Consider the following 22,875-nt stretch of genomic DNA (forward strand, 5'->3'; position numbering starts at 1 on the left):
CATGTGCAGAATTTTCATAGGCCTTAAAAAGGCTTCCCAAACGCCTGAAGCCTGCTGACAAAGCTAGTGTGAACTGAGCCTTACTGCATATACAGACTATTATTACTGTTGTGGGTTTAGTAACACTTTAATACATTTTCTTCTCTCAGCTACGTTCATAAACAATGGAAAATAAATAGTAATAGGCACATGGCAGTAACTGAAGACAACCAAAGCTCAGGTTACTGTAATCCCTAATAAATAACAAACTTGTCACAGCTTTACTACACTTTACCCATAGATTCCACACCCACCAAGCGCACTAAACATCATTTCTGATAAGAAGAATTTATTGCTATGTCTCCAAAACAAGAGCCATTTAATTGAAGCCAAAGCAATGTTTATAAATACAGTGAGTCTACTTTGAAATGGCGGCATGCCGCCTACACTTGGGAGACTATTATGGGGGAAGGGCACAGGCCTCTAGCGGTAGCAGATCGAGACTTGCCGAAGGAGGGGGCGTGGTGTGTGCACAGGGTGTGCCGGTGGGCGGGGTGTACAGGGACAGGTGCGTGGATCTCGCGAGAGGTGGGAGAACTACTGCTGATGCTCCTTGAGCGGCCGGAGGACGCTGAAGGCTGAGTGGAGACACCGGGGGTCCCCGGAGGAGGTGAGATGGGGGGCGTGCTCCGTGTACCGGGATACTTCATTGTATATCATGTCTTTATTGTCGGATGCGGGCTGCGCTTGGCCTCTGCTGTGATATTAGTAGAATGACAGGTCAGCGCTGTGTGTTCTGTACAATGATAATCATCCATAGGACTGACACTGCACTCACTGCTGGCTTCATCCTCATCACTGACACGAGGACTAGTATTGTCATTCTATTGCAGGACATCACTCTGGGGTTTCTGTATGAAAAGTGTGCTAACTACATACTGATATTCCTTGTTGCCTATAGCAACCTACACTACATGGCGGATGAGGAAATAACTGGAAGTGGTTGCTATTGGTGACGTGAAATTGTCTTGCAGCGTTTTTTTAATGCATGGCTTATATAATCACCTACCATAGCTGTGTACTTACCTGTCATGATGATTATCATATGCCAGGGCAGCCCTGATCTCTGCATACACTGTACTAATACGTCATACAGACCAGAGCCTGATCTCTGTATACACTGTACTAATACGTCATACAGACCAGAGCCTGATCTCTGTATACACTGTACTAATACGTCATACAGACCAGAGCCTGATCTCTGTATACACTGTACTAATACGTCATACAGACCAGAGCCTGATCTCTGTATACACTGTGTGCTGAACGAGGAACACGCTTTGTTCCTGTATGTGGTCACTATGTATTATGTGTAACGCCCTGCTTTCACACTGAGGAGTTTTTGAAGCACTTTTGTTAGAAAAGCTGAAGGAAAATGCTTCCCAATGTGTGTCTTCACACTGGTCCAATGGAAAAATATCCTGCTTGCTGCATTTTGGGGGCATATTTGGTCAGTTTTAAAAAACGCACCCTTCCATTGAAATGCACTTGTGTTGCAGTTTTGATGTGGTTTTGATTCACATGTCCTGTGAAAAGCGCACCATAATTGCAGTAAAATCGTGGCAAAAACAAGTGTTCTTCCTGCGGATCAGTGTGAAAGTGCCCTAATGTACTGTATTGTGTCTAGATGAGACATAGCTGTGTGTGTATATACCATATAATAGTACAGAGCTGTGTGTATATATACCGTATAATAGTACAGAGCTGTGTGTATATACCATATAATAGTACAGAGCTGTGTGTATATACCATATAATAGTACAGAGCTGTGTGAATATATACCATATAATAGTACAGAGCTGTGTGTATATATAACATATAATAGTACAGAGCTGTGTGTATATATACCATATAATAGTACAGAGCTGTGTGTATATATACCATATAATAGTACAGAGCTGTGTGTATATATACCGTATAATAGTACAGAGCTGTGTGTATATATACCATATAATAGTACAGAGCTGTGTGTATATATACCATATAATAGTACAGAGCTGTGTGTATATATACCATATAATAGTACAGAGCTGTGTGTATATATACCATATAATAGTACAGAGCTGTGTGTATATATACCATATAATAGTACAGAGCTGTGTGTATACATACCGTATAATAGTACAGAGCTGTGTGTATACATACCGTATAATAGTACAGAGCTGTGTGTATATATACCATATAATAGTACAGAGCTGTGTGTGTATATACACACCGTATAATAGTACAGAGCTGTGTGTATATATACCATATAATAGTACAGAGCTGTGTGTATATATACCATATAATAGTACAGAGCTGTGTGTATATATACCGTATAATAGTACAGAGCTGTGTGTATATATACCGTATAATAGTACAGAGCTGTGTGTATATATACCGTATAATAGTACAGAGGTGTGTGTATATATACCGTATAATAGTACAGAGCTGTGTGTATATATACCGTATAATAGTACAGAGCTGTGTGTATATATACCGTATAATAGTACAGAGCTGTGTGTATATATATACCGTATAATAGTACAGAGCTGTGTGTATATATACCGTATAATAGTACAGAGCTGTGTGTATATATACCGTATAATAGTACAGAGCTGTGTGTATATATACCGTATAATAGTACAGAGCTGTGTGTATATACCATATAATAGTACAGAGCTGTGTATATATACCATATAATAGTACAGAGCTGTGTGAATATATACCATATAATAGTACAGAGCTGTGTGTATATATACCATATAATAGTACAGAGCTGTGTATATATACCATATAATAGTACAGAGCTGTGTATATATACCGTATAATAGTACAGAGCTGTGTGTATATATACCATATAATAGTACAGAGCTGTGTATATATACCATATAATAGTACAGAGCTGTGTATATATACCGTATAATAGTACAGAGCTGTGTGAATATATACCATATAATAGTACAGAGCTGTGTGTATATATACCGTATAATAGTACAGAGCTGTGTGTATATATACCGTATAATAGTACAGAGCTGTGTGTATATATACCATATAATAGTACAGAGCTGTGTGTATATATACCATATAATAGTACAGAGCTGTGTATATATACCATATAATAGTACAGAGCTGTATATATATATATACCATATAATAGAGAGTATATCTGACAGTGCAGTGTGTATACGCTATAGTAATACACAGTGCTGGCATTGCAGTCTTGTATACTGTCAGTGCACTAACCTCTCTATATATTTTATTTATATCATTTATGACTCTGTTGGCTTTATTGGGTCTATATATGAGACATCATGGTCTGTATACACTAAAATAGTACACAGTGGAGTCACTGCTCCCTATATACTGCAGTACTGAGCTCTGTATTTTTCTTTCACATACATGACTCTGAAATGTTCCATTAAATGTCTTTGTATGAGACCATGCCATGTGTAGTATGTAGCGCAGTGTTCCACTAACCTTCATTATTACTTTTATGGGTAACATAGTGTGCAGTGCTGCCCCATAAGTATCCAGATTAAAGTATAGAAACGTGACCTCAGAGAAGAGCATTGTTCCCTATTACTGTCCTTATTCGAGTATAGAAGACTCAGTTTACGAAGTTATTGGAATCCTTTGCCAAATTACAAATTTGCCCCCCCCCCCCCCCCAAAAAAATCCCTCTTTTCTATATTGAGAACTAAAAATTCACATGGCAGAATCTAACAATCATTGTGGCAAATAATGCATGCATTGTAGCTGTCATCTGATATTATTGATAAAATGTTACAATACAATGGCCTCTGCTTAAAGCGGTATTAAACCCAAAAGCAAAAATGTAATGTATTGCAGATGAACTCAGTCATTAGGGCTCATGTACACTGCAGCTGATGAACTGACATTCAGGAGCTTTTCTGCATTTTTTTTTTCAGCGGCCCCTGAACTCTCCTTTGTTTTCCTATGTGTCCATGTACGCTATGTCCTTTACAGTCGTTTTTTTTTTAACCACTTGCCTACCAGGCACTTATACCCCCTTCCTTACCAGGCCAATTTTCAGCTTTTAGCGCTGCCGCACTTTGACAATTGCGCGGTCATGCAACATTGTACCCGTATGAAATTTTGATCATTTTTTTCTCACAAATAGAGCTTTCTTTTGGTGGTATTTAATCGCCACTGGGCGCTTTACTTTTTGCGCTATAAATTAAAAAAGTGAAAAATTTTATAAAAGAAACAAAGAAACTTTTTTTTTTTCTTCAAATTTTTTGCAAACAGGTAATTTTTCTCCTTCACTGATGTGCGTTGATGAGGCAGCACTGATGGGCACTGATAGGCGGCACTGATGGGCACTGATAGGCAGCACTAAAGGGCACTGATAGGCAGTACTAATGAGGTAGCACGGATAGGCGGCACTGATAGACAGCACTAATGAGGTGGCACGGATAGGCTGCACTAATATGCAGCACTGATAGACGGCACTGATAGGCGACACTGATGATGGGTACTGATAGATGGCACTGACTCGCATCACTGCTGGGCACTGACTGGCGGCACTGACTGGCACAACCGCTGGGCACTGACTGGTGGCACTGACTGGCAGCACTGCTGGGCTGCACTGGTGGGTGGGCACAGGTGGGTGGCACTGGTGGGCACAGGTGGGTGGGCACAGGTGGGTGGCACTGCTGGGCACAGGTGGGTGGCACTGCTGGGCACAGGTATGTGACACTGCAGAGTGGCACAGGTGGGTGCACTGCTGGGCACAGGTGGGTGCACTGCTGGGCACAGGTGGGCGGAGCTAGTGGGCGCACTGCTGGGCACAGGTGGGCGGAACTTGTGGGTGGCACTGCTGGGCACCGATCATCAGGGCACTGATCATCAGTGCCCTGAAGATCGGTGCCGATCCTCGCTCTGACAACTGCCGGTTCTCGGCAGTACTTTCCTCACGATCTGACAGCGTGAGGAAAGTGCAGCCGAGAACCGGCACTTGCAGTTCCCTGTGATCAGCGTGTCATTGGACACCGCTGATCACGTGGTAAAAGGCCGGTATGATTGGCCATTTACCACATCACGTGATCACGTGGGCGCACTGCTGGGCACAGGTGGGCGGAACTTGTGGGTGGCACTGCTGGGCACCGATCATCAGGGCACTGATCATCAGTGCCCTGAAGATCGGTGCCGATCCTCGCTCTGACAACTGCCGGTTCTCGGCAGTACTTTCCTCACGATCTGACAGCGTGAGGAAAGTGCAGCCGAGAACCGGCACTTGCAGTTCCCTGTGATCAGCGTGTCATTGGACACCGCTGATCACGTGGTAAAAGGCCGGTATGATTGGCCATTTACCACATCACGTGATCACGGAGATCGCCGGGTGCGCGCCCCCTGGGGCGCGCAGGAGAGCGCGTTCTGGGGGGACGTCATATGACGTTCACCCAGAACTGGCCGGCCGCAGTGAAGCCGTCATTCGGCTATCTGCGGTCGGCAACTAGTTAATGCACAAAACTTGCATTCAGGAGTAGATTTTATTCAGTGTTTCAAACGCGCGTAAACACGGCTAACCACGTTTAAAAGTGTTTTTGTTTAGAAGCTTTTTTTAACTGTTCCATATCCAGATGCTGTCCAGAGCCTTTTTTCATCATCAGAAATGCATGCAAAGCGTTTTCCATGTATTCAAATGGACCCGGTACACCAGCGCAGTCAGTTCCAGGTTTTGTGTGAAGGAAAAATGTTAGAACGTGCCGCATTATGTTCATGATGGGATTCATAGTGAATACAACCAGAAAAGATAGGTCATCTCAACACATACTGCTCTCTCTGCTTCTGCTCTCTCAATTTCTCTCAGAATGTCTGAAATAATTAATTTGTACTGTTTTTCAGTGCATTCTGGGCATTTTGGAAGGTCTTCTGATGTTTTCTTTAAAAAAATGTTCCTAAACGCACCTAAACACAGTATGCAAATGTGGCTGAACAGACATTTTTTAGCTCGCACATCCAGCAGTCAGTTTCCATTGTTCAGAAGTGTTTTCCAAACGTCCCGTGTACATGGAGCCTTAGATGTGATGGCTGCATTAGTTTTCTTTTTCAGGCTGTTTTCACCTGGTGATCTGTCCAGTAACACACCACCTGTATTAGAGTGCCCTATGTAGGAATAGGATGGAGGGGAGTATTGGATGGACTAGCAGATTTAGATACATTAATAAATTTAAGCTGAATGCCAGCTCACACTTTATAAGCAGTTACAGGAAACATGTTTTTTTTCCCTTTTCAGATAAAGGTTTTACATAAATAAAAGCTACCGTAGTTATTCTAAGCAGCACCCCTGTCAGTGGTAAATGGTTAGTCTCCTGTCTGTAACTAATACATTCTGCTGTAGAACTTGCTCTTTGGAAAAACAACAGACTTACTGGTCAGATCACCAGGTGTGAATAAAGGAAAGCAAGCCTAAAAAGAAAACTAAGGTAGTCATCACATTTAAGAATTAATAAGCTGCAATATAATGTTTACTTTTGGGTTTAATACTGCTTTAAGATATAGACATGTGCATCTGTATATCATTCAGTGACCATGTGTTATTACACAGTATGGAAATTTCTATACAACACACGCCTCTGCTACTGTAAAACTATGCCTTGTGTACAAGCCTGGCATTTATAACTATATAGTCAGTAATGATAGAGAAGCCTCGAAGTGTACGATTTGTTTATATGTCAGCTTAGATGCTGCTCTCTATATGGTTGTGTGCCTTGGTTACTATACATAATCTATTACTAATACATTGTCATTTTCCTATATTAATATACATTATATTGCCAAAAGTATTGGGCCAGCCCTCCAAATCATTGGATTCAGGTGTTCCAATCACTTCCATGACCACAGGTGTATAAAATCAAGCACCTAGACATGCAGACTGCTTCTACAAACATTTGTGAAAGAATGGGTCGCTCTCAGGAACTCAGTGAATTCCAGCGTGGTACCGTGATAGGTTGTCACCTGTGCAATAAGTCCATCCGTGACATTTCCTTGCTACTAAATATTCCACAATTAACTGTTAGCTGTATTATAACAAAGTGGAAGCCAATAGGAGCAACAGCAACTCAGCCACGAAGTGGTAGGCCACGTAAGATGACAGAGCGGGGTCAGCGCATACTGAAGTGCACAGTGCGCAGACATCTCCAACTGTCTGCAGAGTCAATAGCTAAAGACATCCAAACATCATGTGACCTTCAGATTAGCACAACAGTGCATAGAGAGCTTCATGGAATGGGTTTCCATGGCTGAGCAGCTGCATCCAAGCCTTACATCACCAACTGCAATGCAAAGCGTCAGATGCAGTGGTGTAAAGCACGCCGCCACTGGACTCGAGTAGTGGAGACATGTTCTCTGGAGTGACCAATCACTCTTTTCTGTCTGGCAATCCAATGGACATGTCTGGGTTTGGCGGTTGCCAGGAGAATGTTACTTGCCTGACTGCATTGTGCCAAGTGTAAAGTTTGGTGGAGGGTGGATTATGGTGTGGGGTTGTTTTTCAGGGGTTGGGCTTGGCCCCTTAGTTCCAGTGAAAGGAACTCTTAAGGCATCAGCATACCAAGACATTTTGGACAATTTCATGCTCCCAACTTTGTGGGAAGAGTTTGGGGATGGCCCCTTCCTGTTCCAACATGACTGCACACCAGTGCACAAAGCAAGGTCCATAAAGACATGGATGAGCGAGTTTGGGGTGGAGGAACATGACTGACCTGCACAGAGTCCTGACCTCAACCCGATAGAACACCTTTGGGATGAATTAGAGTGGAGACTGCAAGCCAGGCCTTCTCGTCCGACATCAGTGCCTGACCTGACAAATGCACTTCTGGAAGAATGGTCAAACATTCCCATAGACACACTCCTAAACCTTGTGGACAGCCTTCCCAGAAGAGTTGAAGCTGTTATAGCTGCATAGGGTGGGCCAACTCAATATAGAACCCTACGGACTAAGACTGGGATGCCATTAAAGTTCATGTGTGTGTAAAGGCAGGCGGGCCAATACTTTTGGCAATGTAGTGTGTGTGTAATCTTTGCAATGTTATCATTGTGTGATTTGTGCAGGATGGGCTGTGTAGTGTGCATGCTATTATGACACACAGAAGCGACACCTGGACTGTATAAACTACCACACACTGGAGTAGTATTGTGGGTTTGTGTCCCCCCTGTATTTCATATATTATGTCAAATTTGCAAATTATTACTCTCAAAATATACTGATCAGTAAAAACATATGGAAACCCAAAATCTATTTTTCAGTATGTTTGGCATAGTTCCTCACTAAGTGACACTAAAGCTTCGTATTTTGGTTTTTTTTTTCCTAAAATAACAAACTTCTCTATACTTACCAGATCTTTTCAGTGGTTTTGCACAGAGCAGCCCCGATATTCTTCTTTTCAGGTCCCCGCCGGCGATCCTGGCTCCTTCCCCTCGAGCCGTGCCCCCAGGGAAAGACGCTTGCCCTGGGGGCACCTCTGCGTGCTTGTCCCCAAGCTGCTGCTCTATGTGTCCATAAGACACACAGAGCTGTAGCTCCATCCTGCCCTCTGCTCTCTTCTCATTGGCTCACTGGCTGTCATTGAACCAATGGGCTCCCGCTGCTTTCTTAGACAATGAGGAGGAAGAGTACCCAGACAGCAGAGGCTGTGGAGAATGTCACTGGATCACAATGGGACTCAGGATTTTTTTAATTTGCAGGGATTTCCTCTGACTTCCTCATTTGGCAGTGGGACAGGAAGTGAAGGTATATCTCTCCAATGGGAAACAGATGGAAAAAAATGACAAGGCTTATACTCTCCCTTACTCTATCCAAAATGAGAGAGAGGGGAGGGGAGTTGTGCCTATATTTCTATTTTAAAGGGTATGTCTAGTCAAAACTTTTCAAAACTTTTTTAATTTGCAGGGATTTCCTCTGACTTCCTGATTTGGCAGTGGGACAGGAAGTGAAGGTATATCTCTCCAATGGGAAACAGATGGAAAAAAAAAGACAAGGCTTATACTCTCCCTTACTCTATCCAAAATGGGGGGGAAGTTTTGCCTATATTTCTACTTTAAAGGGTATGTCTAGTCAAAACTTTTCCTTTGTTTTGGACAGAGTAGGGAAGGGTTAGCACACCCGTTGAACTGTTACTGCTATATAAAGCTCTGTAAGGTTCCATTCACACGATGCAATTGGGAAAATGTGCATGTGTCTTGGGCAGCCCATTCATTTCAGTGGGCTGCCCTTCATGGGAAAATTGAACAAAGGTATAATGGGGTGCCATTAAGAATTAATGTCACCATTGTATGTCTGCAAAAGGGACGCACACTTGTTACACGTTGCGGTTGCACGCATTCCCACAGTACACAAAGGTGAATCTAGCTTTAGAGAGATTTTCCCTTACTTCTGTCCTGCTGACAAGCCTCTCCAACAGCAACACAGACAAGTTTTTTTTGTTTTTTTACATACACTGTAAAGCCCAAGTGTATGTTTAGTTTTAATCAGCTAAATACTTTACATGCATCAATACAATTTGTCCTATGTCTTACAGTTTGTTTTTTGTTTGAAAGCAGCCACATCCAGAGTAGAAAGGCCTGTTCCCTGCCAGAATGCTTCAGACTGGGTCCCTTGCTCTTTGTGCGGAAGCAGTGGTTTCTCTGCAGAGGTCTGAAATGCTTTTTACCGAGTCAGACCTATAGCCCTGTATTCAGCAAAGGTTGTCCTTCAGTGTTCAGCCAAGGTTGTAGTTCCCACTGATTGGCTCTGACTCAGAAGGGGACCTCTGCGCAGAAGCCACTGCCTACCTTGCAATGGTATTTTATTTCTTGCGCCCCTCGCTTCTTATCCTGCATTTCAGCTTTAAGATATGATGTCAAAAATACTGAAAAATTAATTTTTAGTCTACATACACGCTAATTATCCATGAGTAGTGGCAACCGGTCTTTTGGCCTTTTTTTTTTTCTCCTTCAGTTAGTCTTCTTTTCACCTTATTTTGTACTTAACCATCACAGCTTTCCATATCAGTCTTCTATAGGAATGAACGTTTAGCAGTAGAGAACAGAGCAGGTTGAGGCACGAAGCTCAGTCTTGGACCCATGGTGAGTCCTTGCCGTATTGTATACCATTATACAACACTCAGCTGTACTATTTACCACACTATTGTGCAATATTTCTATGTCTGGGGTAACCTGGCTTCATGGTGTTGTGTATTTTCTCAGTACTGTACACCGTTCTGTATAGATCTGCAGAAGATCTCAGATTGCAGTGCTGGAGTAATGGGTGTTTACAATGATGACTAAGCTGCAGAATCCATTCTTTTGTATTATATCATTCTCTTATTACTTGGGTAAATATTTGCTGTGCAGTATGCATTAAAGTGATGTTATTAAGCATGCAGTACTGCACATAGTTATATTTTTAATCTCGTACGGTATTTTATATAGTAATGAGCCACCATGAGCTAGTATGTATCATCATTGATTATTACATCCTGGTGCTCAACTCTTTTGTGAACCAGGCAGCATTGTGATGCTGGGTGCATAACATTGATCCTAAAAATTCTATATTCTAAACAGGGTCAAAATCATTCCACTGTGGTAGGGAGTGTGGCTTTCCAGAATTGGGTTTCCCACCAGTAAGGGAATTTGAACATAAAATTACCTCCCTGTCATAACAAACATGTAGGATAAGTTAACTTTCTCCCCCCAAAAAATAGCCTGGAAAGCATTGCATCAGCAATCAGCAGGACTCCTGCAGACTATCAGTGTGAGCTGTCGGCATCGTACGGGCAGGCAGTTTCACATCGACAGGAAGAATCAATGAACTACCACAGCGAACAACAGTGCCACTTTAGTTCATTGAGAACGACAAGCTAACAGCCACAAAGGCTGTTGGGACTTGTAGTTTCTCATTCATAAAATTTTTAAATTGTGACAGCTTATCCAATATTGGCTGTGCTCACAAATGAGACACAGATCAGCCCCAGCCTCTTATGCCTTGTTCACATGGACAAATGTATGAGTACAATCATGTGAAGGGCTGTGTTCGCCTCCACAGGATACACAGGTGTTCGTTTGCACCTTTCAGGAAGTCCTAGTCATGTCAGTTAAGCTGGTCATACAGTCGGGTCCATAAATATTGGGACATCGACACGATTCTAACATTTTTGGCTCCATACACCACCACAATGGATTTGAAATGAAACAAACAAGATGTGCTTTAACTGCAGACGGTCAGCTTTAATTTGAGGGTATTTACATCCAAATCAGGTGAACAGTGTAGGAATTACAACAGTTTGCATATGTGCCTCCCACTTGTTAAGGGACCAAAAGTAATGGGACAATTGGCTTCTCAGCTGTTCCATGGCCAGGTGTGTGTTATTCCCTCATTATCCCAATTACAATGAGCAGATAAAATGTCCAGAGTTCATTTCAAGTGTGCTATTTGCATTTGGAATCTGTTGCTGTCAACTCTCAAGATGAGATCCAAAGAGCTGTCACTATCAGTGAAGCAAGCCATCATTAGGCTGAAAAAACAAAACAAACCCATCAGAGAGATAGCAAAAACATTAGGCGTGGCCAAAACAACTGTTTGGAACATTCTTAAAAAGAAGGAACGCATCGGTGAGCTCAGCAACACCAAAAGACCCGGAAGACCACGGAAAACAACTGTGGTGGATGACCGAAGAATTCTTTCCCTGGTGAAGAAAACACCCTTCACAACAGTTGGCCAGATCAAGAACACTCTCCAGGAGGTAGGTGTATGTGTGTCAAAGTCAACAATCAAGAGAAGACTTCACCAGAGTGAATACAGAGGGTTCACCACAAGATGGAAACCATTGGTGAGCCTCAAAAACATGAAGGCCGTATTAGTTTGCCAAACGACATGTAAAAAAGCCTTTACAGTTCTGGAACAACATCCTATGGACAGATGAGACCAAGATCAACTTGTACCAGAGTGATGGGAAGAGAAGAGTATGGAGAAGGAAAGGAACTGCTCATGATCCTAAGCATACCACCTCATCAGTGAAGCATGGTGGTGGTAGTGTCATGGCGTGGGCATGTATGGCTCCAATGGAACTGGTTCTCTTGTATTTATTGATGAAGTGACTGCTGACAAAAGCAGCAGGATGAATTCTGAAGTGTTTCGGGAATATTATCTGCTCATATTCAGCCAAATGCTTCACAACTCATTGGACGCCGCTTCACAGTACAGATGGACAATGACCCAAAGCATACTGCAAAAGCAACCAAAGAGTTTTTTAAGGGAAAGAAGTGGAATGTTATGCAATGGCCAAGTCAATCACCTGACCTGAATCCGATTGAGCATGCATTTCACTTGCTGAAGACAAAACTGAAGGGAAAATGCCCCAAGAACAAGCAGGAACTGAAGACAATTGCAGTAGAGGCCTGGCAGAGCATCACCAGCGATGAAACCCAGCGTCTGGTGATGTCTATGCGTTCCAGACTTCAGGCTGTAATTGACTGCAAAGGATTTGCAACCAAGTATTAAAAAGTGAAAGTTTGATTTATGATTATTATTCTGTCCCATTACTTTTGGTCCCTTAACAAGTGGGAGGCACATATGCAAACTGTTGTAATTCCTACACCGTTCACCTGATTTGGATGTAAATACCCTCAAATTAAAGCTGACAGTCTGCAGTTAAAGCACATCTTGTTCGTTTCATTTCAAATCCATTGTGGTGGTGTATAGAGCCAAAAATGTTAGAATTGTGTCCATGTCCCAATATTTATGGACCTGACTGTAGATGGTTCAAATCTCACCCAGTTAAGCAGGGAAAGTTCGAGATTCGATCCATCTGTAGGCAGACTGATTGTACCCAAGTCAATCCTTTGATTTGAGTACAACCACCATGTCGGATTTTTGGCATTCGATTATTGCCAGCAGTAATCCCTGTGTTCTCCAGCTCTCTCTTCCCCGCAGGAAGAACATAATAGCTCTGTGGGAGGGATTCCCCCGTCAACACTGAATGTGTTGATGGGGGAATCAAGCGATTTTCTTTTTGCAAGAAAGAAAATTACATTATCTATGGCCTGTGGATGCAGAGGCTGCACAGACACCTCCACTGCTCCCAGTTTGACATCCGTGTGGGTGCGTGTCTCTGAACCCAAACTGTCTGTGTTCTGGGACATACATTGCACCCAAATGGATGTCAAATAGGGAGTAGTGGCTGTGTCCTTGCAGCTGCTGCATCCCAATTGACATGAATAGGACTGCCTGCACACGGATGTACAGAACACCTGTGCATCCCATGTAGGAAACACGGGCCTTCACACAGGTGTACGCTTAAAGTGGCATTCCAGTCATAAACTAACACTTAATACACTTCCACCCCCATTTTAAACCTATGCTATCTAACCCTGTAAAGAAAAGATTGCTGTACTTGCCTGTTCTGTAGCCACTCTGGTCCAGTCTCCTACGGCGGCTTCTGTGTGCAGGAAAGAAAGCCGACAATGGCTGGGAGATGACTTCACCCATAGACTTCCTTTCGGGCATTTGTTATGGCTGCCCCTCCTACACACAGAAGGTGCCACTGATGGCTCATCCTGGGACCGGACAGGAGCAGCTTCAAAATAGGTACGTAAAGGGATCTTTTCTTATTCAGGGTTAGATAGAATAAGGTTAGTATGGGGGGTGGGGAATAGGTTTAGTCTTAAGTTATGGGTGGAATTCCACTTTAAGTATGCCCGTGTGAACGAGGCCCTACCTTGTGACTTGCTACCAGGTTACAACATTACAGTCCACTCCCTGGAGGAGAGGAGACTGAGGAAATGCTTCCCCCTGCCTGCAGCAGACAGACAATCTCATCTCCAAATACGCACAGTCACTGATTGGAGAACAAAGGTATCCTTTTGATAAAAGGTGGAGCTTTCCTGAAAAAGACAGATTATTCATGCAGATTTATAAAGTTACCAAATGTTTATACCACTGCTGGCATAAATTGAAGGATTCGCCTGCCCCCTACCTACTTGATAACGTGCAGACCATGGGATAGGTTCTGTAGGTTCTAGTCTTTGAAGGAATGGGGGTGAGTGTGCCTAATATCCACTACCAGGAAGGGATGAAACTCTGAGGGTCATGTCCATCACAAAGCTGTATGCGTAGCCAGTTATTTCCCTATTGCTGTTATAACATTGTAATATAATGCCCAACAACTTTACCTTTTATTGAAGTTGTCCTTTAATACCCCCACCCCACTCCCATCAGTGCCTCCCACTTGGGATAATCTAGCGCACTTTTACCCGACAAGGTCGTGGCCTGCTCTTCATCCTGTGACCACATTCATTCCGTTGGGTAGCCATACTCATGGTCGCCTCCAGCAGTTTCAGGGAATACAGCTTGCCTATAGGAATGAACGGGGTTGTGGTGCGCATGTGCAGTATGAAGAGGAGCCGGCTGAGACCTTTGCTGAAGGAAAGATCGCTGGATTGGGGAGGAAGGGAAGCGTTATCCCAGGTGGGCTTCACTGGTGGAGAATATAGGACAACTTTTTTAAGGTGAACCTGGCCTAAGCCACATGTTTATCCCAAGCTGTATGAACAAAGATCCAGTTGAATTTACTCCTTCCTCTGTATTTGTTATCTTGGGCTGCTGAGATTTCTGTGTGAATGAAACAAAGAAAATGTGTGTTCTGTATTTCTTAACAAATATGACATTTCCTGTGTTTTCTTTTGATTTAGTAAGTGATATGATTTACGATTTCTCTAACTGGTTAACTCCCATTTTCTTGTTTTAGTTTTACTACTGTGACGAACTAGACTCATTGATCTCAAATAAAATAGACTGCCAGTGGCCAGTCAGGTTGCAGGTTGGAAGTTTAAAATCTTCAGATTGGTTGATTTGAATAGCTAAGGGGTCATTAAATGAGCACAGGGACTGTACAATGTGTAGATGCTTTCAGGAATTTCATATACAGTCATGTCCAAAAATATTGGCACCTCTGCATTTCTGTCAGATAATTCACTACTTCGCCCAGAAAAAAATGTTGCAATTACAAATGTTTAGGCATTCTTATATTTGTTTATTTTGTTTGTATTGGTATGACACAAAAATAAGTGGAGAATCAAAAATGCAAAACCTCAATAATGACTGGACAAAACTATTGGCACCCTCAATTTAATGTTTTGTAGCACACCCCATGGAATAAATAAATCAATTGCTTCCTGTAACAATCCAGTGAGTTTCTTACACCTCTCGACTGGAATCTTGGACTACTCTTCTTTTGCCATCTGCTCCAGGTCTGTCAGATTGGAAGGGTTCCTTTTTCCCAACTGCTGTTTTGAGATTTTTCCACAGGTGCTCTATGGGATGGAGATCTGGATTGCTGGCCAGTTCAGTACTCTCCAGCCCTTTGTCTGAAACCATTACTGGGTACTTTTTGATGTGTGCTTTGAGTCATTGTCCTGCTGTAAGACCCATGACCTCTGACAGAGACTCAACTTTCTGACACTGGGCACTGCATTGCACCTCAGAATTCTTCTGGTAATTTTTAGATTTCATAATGTCATGAACACGGTCAAGACATCCAGTGCCTGTAGCAGCAAAGCAACCCCAAAACATCAGTGAACCGCCACCATGTTTGACTGTAGGGACTATATATTGTTTCATCTGTCCAGAACACATTCTCCCAAAAGGATTTTGGCTTCCTCAGGTAAGTTTTTGACAAACTCCAATATGGCTTTTTTATGTTTCTGTGTCATCAGTGGGGTCCTCCTGGGTCTCCTACCATAGCGTCCCTTTTCATTCAGATGGTGATGTATAGTGAGAGCTGACACAGTTGTACTCTGTGCCTGAAGGTCAGCCTGAATTTGTCTGGAAGTTGATTGGGGTTCTCTGGCAATCCTTTGTTGCAGTCTTTGATCAAGTTTTTTCTCTTTCATCCACGTCCAGGGAGATTAGCTACAGTGCCATGGGCTGTAAACTTCTTGACTATGTTGTGCACAGTGGACACAGGAACTAGAGATGAGCGAAGAAATGAAAAATTCGATTCGACTGATTCGGCGAATTCGTGGACAATATTCGATTCGAGTCGAATAAATTCGCTGTGAATTTAACTTAAAAAAGGGTGTTTCTAGGCTTCAGAGAGACTTAATATTAGTGCAGAACACTGTACCTTTAATTTAAATGCCCTTGGAGTCTGCTGGGGAAGAGAAATAATACTGTCTGTCAGTATGACATGCAGATGAGTGCCGTCGATCTTAGAATCACTGCACACTTCACTCCTTTGGCCAGTCACGGGGCCAAAACCAGTGTTTGGAGCCACAGTGTGGCGGTGGAGGCAGCAGCAATGGGAGGCCATACAGCAACCTATGACAAAATGGAAACCAGCAGGAGCGTGAGGAGACCTGAAAGTGGCACATGGCAGAGTGGGAGCAATGGGAGGCGGTACAGGGACCCAGGTCACACTGTGGGCCCAGCAGCAGCGTGACCAGGCGGTACGGGGGCCCATGGCCGATATGGGGCTTGGTGGCACCTATGGAAGGCCTGTAATCTGCCAGCAACCTATGACAAAATGGACAACCGCAGGAGTGTGAGGAGATTTCAAAGTGGCACATGGCAGAGTGGAAGCAATGGGAGGCCGTACAGGGACCCAGGTCACACTGTGGGCTCAGCAGCAGCGTGACCAGGAGGTACGGGGGCCCATGGTCGATATGGGGCCTGGCGGCACCTATGGAAGGCCGCTAATCTGCCAGCAACCTATGACAAAATGGACAACCGCAGGAGTGTGAGGAGATTTCAAAGAGGTACATGGCAGAGTGGAAGCAATGGGAGGCCGTACAGGGACCCAGGTCACACTGTGGGACCAGCATCAGCGTGAACAGGCGGTACGGGGGCCCATGGCCGATTTGACCTCATTCATCCCATAGTCCTGCCGACTCACGAATAGCGTGGCCTCCTCAAAGGGCCTGAGCAAGCGCAGGTGTCACACATGAGCTGACAATGGCTGACATCTAAGTTACACAGGGAGTACCTTTATCCGCTTTTAACATCAGGAAATCTGTGATGGCCTTTAGCTGTTCGTAAAGGCGGTCTAACATATGTAGGGTTGAATTACACCTTGTTGCAACGTCACAGCATGAGGAGTCGGTACGGGGGCCCATGGCAGATTACATGTCTGGCAGCAGCAATGGGAGGCCCGTAATCTGCCAGCACCCTATGTCAAAAAATTTAACACACCAGCAGTGTGAAGAGACCTGAAAGTGGCACATGGCAGCAGAGTGTGGCGATGGAGACAGCAGCAATGGGAGGCCGTACAGGGACCCATGAGAGACTCTGGACTTGGCAGCAGCATGAGGAGGCAGTATATAGGGGCCCATGGCAGATTAGGGGCCTGGCAGCAGCTATGTGAGGCCCGTAATCTGCCTGCACCCTATGTCAAAAAATTAAACACACCAGCAGTGTGAAGAGACCTGAAAGTGGCACATGGCAGCAGAGTGTGGCGATGGAGACAGCAGCAATGGGAGGCCGTACAGGGACCCATGAGAGACTCTGGACTTGGCAGCAGCATGAGGAGGCGGTATATAGGGGCCCATGGCAGATTAGGGGCCTGGCAGCAGCTATGTGAGGCCCGTAATCTGCCTGCACCCTATGTCAAAAAATTAAACACACCAGCAGTGTGAAGAGACCTGAAAGTGGCACATGGCAGCAGAGTGTGGCGATGGAGACAGCAGCAATGGGAGGCCGTACAGGGACCCATGAGAGACTCTGGACTTGGCAGCAGCATGAGGAGGCGGTATATAGGGGCCCATGGCAGATTAGGGGCCTGGCAGCAGCTATGTGAGGCCCGTAATCTGCCTGCACCCTATGTCAAAAAATTAAACACACCAGCAGTGTGAAGAGACCTGAAAGTGGCACATGGCAGAGTGTGGCGATGGAGACAGCAGCAATGGGAGGCCGTACAGGGACCCATGAGAGACTCTGGACTTGGCAGCAGCATGAGGAGGCGGTATATAGGGGCCCATGGCAGATTAGGGGCCTGGCAGCAGCTATGTGAGGCCCGTTATCTTGCAGCACCCTATGTCAAAAAATTAAACACACCAGCAGTGTGAAGAGACCTGAAAGTGGCACATGGCAGCAGAGTGTGGCGATGGAGACAGCAGCAATGGGAGGCCGTACAGGGACCCATGAGAGACTCTAGACTTGGCAGCAGCATGAGGAGGCGGTTTATAGGGGCCCATGGCAGATTAGGGGCCTGGCAGCAGCTATGTGAGGCCCGTAATCTGCCTGCACCCTATGTCAAAAAATTTAACACACCAGCAGTGTGAAGAGACCTGAAAGTGGCACATGGCAGCAGAGTGTGGCGATGGAGACAGCAGCAATGGGAGGCCGTACAGGGACCCATGAGAGACTCTGGACTTGGCAGCAGCATGAGGAGGCGGTATATAGGGGCCCATGGCAGATTAGGGGCCTGGCAGCAGCTATGTGAGGCCCGTAATCTGCCTGCACCCTATGTCAAAAAATTAAACACACCAGCAGTGTGAAGAGACCTGAAAGTGGCACATGGCAGCAGAGTGTGGCGATGGAGACAGCAACAATGGGAGGCCGTACAGGGACCCATGAGAGACTCTGGACTTGGCAGCAGCATGAGGAGGCGGTATATAGGGGCCCATGGCAGATTAGGGGCCTGGCAGCAGCTATGTGAGGCCCGTAATCTGCCTGCACCCTATGTCAAAAAATTAAACACACCAGCAGTGTGAAGAGACCTGAAAGTGGCACATGGCAGCAGAGTGTGGCGATGGAGACAGCAGCAATGGGAGGCCGTACAGGGACCCATGACAGACTCTAGACTTGGCAGCAGCATGAGGAGGCGGTTTATAGGGGCCCATGGCAGATTAGGGGCCTGGCAGCAGCTATGTGAGGCCCGTAATCTGCCTGCACCCTATGTCAAAAAATTTAACACACCAGCAGTGTGAAGAGACCTGAAAGTGGCACATGGCAGCAGAGTGTGGCGATGGAGACAGCAGCAATGGGAGGCCGTACAGGGACCCATGAGAGACTCTGGACTTGGCAGCAGCATGAGGAGGCGGTATATAGGGGCCCATGGCAGATTAGGGGCCTGGCAGCAGCTATGTGAGGCCCGTTATCTTGCAGCACCCTATGTCAAAAAATTAAACACACCAGCAGTGTGAAGAGACCTGAAAGTGGCACATGGCAGCAGAGTGTGGCGATGGAGACAGCAGCAATGGGAGGCCGTACAGGGACCCATGAGAGACTCTAGACTTGGCAGCAGCATGAGGAGGCGGTTTATAGGGGCCCATGGCAGATTAGGGGCCTGGCAGCAGCTATGTGAGGCCCGTAATCTGCCTGCACCCTATGTCAAAAAATTAAACACACCAGCAGTGTGAAGAGACCTGAAAGTGGCACATGGCAGCAGAGTGTGGCGATGGAGACAGCAACAATGGGAGGCCGTACAGGGACCCATGAGAGACTCTGGACTTGGCAGCAGCATGAGGAGGCGGTATATAGGGGCCCATGGCAGATTAGGGGCCTGGCAGCAGCTATGTGAGGCCCGTAATCTGCCTGCACCCTATGTCAAAAAATTAAACACACCAGCAGTGTGAAGAGACCTGAAAGTGGCACATGGCAGCAGAGTGTGGCGATGGAGACAGCAGCAATGGGAGGCCGTACAGGGACCCATGACAGACTCTAGACTTGGCAGCAGCATGAGGAGGCGGTTTATAGGGGCCCATGGCAGATTAGGGGCCTGGCAGCAGCTATGTGAGGCCCGTAATCTGCCTGCACCCTATGTCAAAAAATTTAACACACCAGCAGTGTGAAGAGACCTGAAAGTGGCACATGGCAGCAGAGTGTGGCGATGGAGACAGCAGCAATGGGAGGCCGTACAGGGACCCATGAGAGACTCTGGACTTGGCAGCAGCATGAGGAGGCGGTATATAGGGGCCCATGGCAGATTAGGGGCCTGGCAGCAGCTATGTGAGGCCCGTAATCTGCCTGCACCCTATGTCAAAAAATTAAACACACCAGCAGTGTGAAGAGACCTGAAAGTGGCACATGGCAGCAGAGTGTGGCGATGGAGACAGCAGCAATGGGAGGCCGTACAGGGACCCATGAGAGACTCTGGACTTGGCAGCAGCATGAGGAGGCGGTATATAGGGGCCCATGGCAGATTAGGGGCCTGGCAGCAGCTATGTGAGGCCCGTAATCTGCCTGCACCCTATGTCAAAAAATTTAACACACCAGCAGTGTGAAGAGACCTGAAAGTGGCACATGGCAGCAGAGTGTGGCGATGGAGACAGCAGCAATGGGAGGCCGTACAGGGACCCATGAGAGACTCTGGACTTGGCAGCAGCATGAGGAGGCGGTATATAGGGGCCCATGGCAGATTAGGGGCCTGGCAGCAGCTATGTGAGGCCCGTAATCTGCCTGCACCCTATGTCAAAAAATTAAACACACCAGCAGTGTGAAGAGACCTGAAAGTGGCACATGGCAGCAGAGTGTGGCGATGGAGACAGCAACAATGGGAGGCCGTACAGGGACCCATGAGAGACTCTGGACTTGGCAGCAGCATGAGGAGGCGGTATATAGGGGCCCATGGCAGATTAGGGGCCTGGCAGCAGCTATGTGAGGCCCGTAATCTGCCTGCACCCTATGTCAAAAAATTTAACACACCAGCAGTGTGAAGAGACCTGAAAGTGGCACATGGCAGCAGAGTGTGGCGATGGAGACAGCAGCAATGGGAGGCCGTACAGGGACCCATGAGAGACTCTGGACCTAGCAGCAGCATGAGGAGGCGGTATATAGGGGCCTATGGCAGATTAGGGGCCTGGCAGCAGCTATAGGAGGCCCGTAATCTGCCAGCACCCTATGTCAAAAAATTAAACACACCAGCAGTGTGAGGAGACCTGAAAGTGGCACATGTTTGAGGCATGATTCATGGCGGATTTAGTCAGTTGTGTCAGGAACTGGTGGTTTGAAATCCAGACTAATCCACGCCTGATTCATTTTCACAAACGTGAGTCTCTCCACACTTTGGGTGGACAGTCGTGTCCTCCGCGGAGTTACAATACCTCCTGCCGCACTAAACACGCGCTCCGATGCCACGCTACTGGCCGGGCATGACAGCCTTTCAAGGGCAAATTCAGCTAGTTGGGGCCAAAGGTCAAGTTTCGTTGCCCAGTAGTCAAGGGGATTGTCTACCTCGGTTGGCAGGGTGCTGTCCAAGTAGGCCCAAGCCTGTTGTTTGAGCTCCTGCTCCAGGTCCACCTGATGCTGCTGCTGCTGCTGCGGCTGGTTAGTAGTTTCCTCACTGCGCTGGTGAAGAAAGCTACTCATCATCGACTGCAGACTGAGGCAGCCGCTGCTGGTGGAGCTGCCACTGCTCCTACCACCCCACCCCTCCCCTGCTGCCATGCCAGCGGAACGCGAGCGCACAGGGCCCACAGTGTCTGAGGATGGACGTTGGCGCACAAAGGCAGAGACCAACTGACTACATAGGTGGTTTTTATAGTACGTAATTTTGGCCTCCCTCTCAGCAGGTGTGAAAAAGGCCACCATTTTGGACCGGTAGCGAGGGTCCAACAAGGTGGACAGCCAAAAGTCATCCCTCTGTCTGATGGTTATTATTCGGCTGTCGCTACGCAAGCAACCGAGCATGCTATGGGCCATTTGTGCCAAGGAATGCGAGGGACTCCCTGCCTCCATCTCCACAGCATACTGCCACGGTGCGTCTGGGTCCTCTGTCTCCTCCTCCTCCTCCTCTACCAGATGCTCCTGCTCCTCCACTCCTGTCCGCTGAGTGGAAAAACCACCCATTTCACTCAATAATTCCTGAGCACAAATGTCCTCCTCTACCTCCTCCTCTTCTTCCTGTCCTGCCCCCACAGGGGTCATGTGGCGTTGAGATCTGTGCGCCACGTCTACCGCACCCTGACCAGCCATTGTTAACAGCATTTGTTCCAGGACGTGCAACAGAGGAATGACGTCGTTCATCCCATAGTCCTGCCGACTCACGAATAGCGTGGCCTCCTCAAAGGGCCTGAGCAAGCGGCAGGTGTCACGCATGAGCTGCCAATGGCTGACATCTAAGTTACACAGGGGAGTACCTTTATCCGCTTGTAACATCAGGAAATCGGTGATGGCCTTTCGCTGCTCGTAAAGGCGGTCTAACATGTGTAGGGTTGAATTCCACCTTGTTGCAACGTCGCAGATCAGGCGATGCTGTGGAATTCCGTTCTGCCGCTGCAGCTCAATGAGGGTGTTCTTTGCGGTGTAGGAATGGCTGAAATGCATGCACAGTTTACGTGACATTTTAAGGATGTCTTGCAGTGGGATGGTGGATTTTAGGAACCGCTTGACAACCAGATTGAACACGTGAGCCATGCATGGCGCATGGCACAACCTTCCTTGACGCAGAGCAGACACCATGTTCTTTCCGTTGTCAGTCAACATGGTTCCGATTTTTAGTTTGCGCGGAGACAGCCATCTGTCGATTTCTCTGTTCATTACACTCAGCAGTTCCTCCCCTGTGTGACTACGTTCGCCAAGGCATACCAGGTGCAGCACAGCGTGACACCGTTGCGCCCTGCACATGTGATATGCCGGTCGGGTAATGGGACTTGGCACGGGGGTGGCGGCTGAGGACACGGCGGAAAAAGAGGTGGTAGAGGCGGACATGCTTGCTGGACCAAGGACGTGCAAACGTGGAGGCAAAAGCGTCGTGACCTGTCCAAGTTGCTGGTGCGGCTGTGCCGGCACCACGTTCACCCAGTGGGCCGTAAATGACATGTACTGTCCCTGACCGTAGTTACAGCTCCACACGTCGGCGCTGCCGTGCACTTTGGCAGAGACCGACATGCTCAAAGACTGGCCCACCATCTCTTCTA

The 22,875-nt window shown here is 46.4% G+C and overlaps 1 protein-coding gene across 2 annotated transcripts in view; it reads left to right on the forward strand.

The window, feature by feature from the left end:
• Positions 1-529: 529 nt before the first annotated feature.
• STK38L (serine/threonine kinase 38 like) overlaps positions 530-22,875 on the forward strand; it is an 84,252-nt gene continuing 61,906 nt past the window's right edge. For both annotated transcript variants that reach the window (XM_089671695.1, XM_089671697.1), the window contains exon 1: positions 530-649. The gene's annotated coding sequence lies outside the window, so the exon portion shown is untranslated. The remainder of the gene's footprint in view (positions 650-22,875) is intronic.

Source organism: Staurois parvus, unplaced genomic scaffold, assembly GCF_062004578.1.
Source record: "Staurois parvus isolate SC_StPar_1 unplaced genomic scaffold, SC_StPar_1.0 ptg000114l, whole genome shotgun sequence".
NCBI classification, from domain to species: Eukaryota; Metazoa; Chordata; class Amphibia; order Anura; family Ranidae; genus Staurois; species Staurois parvus.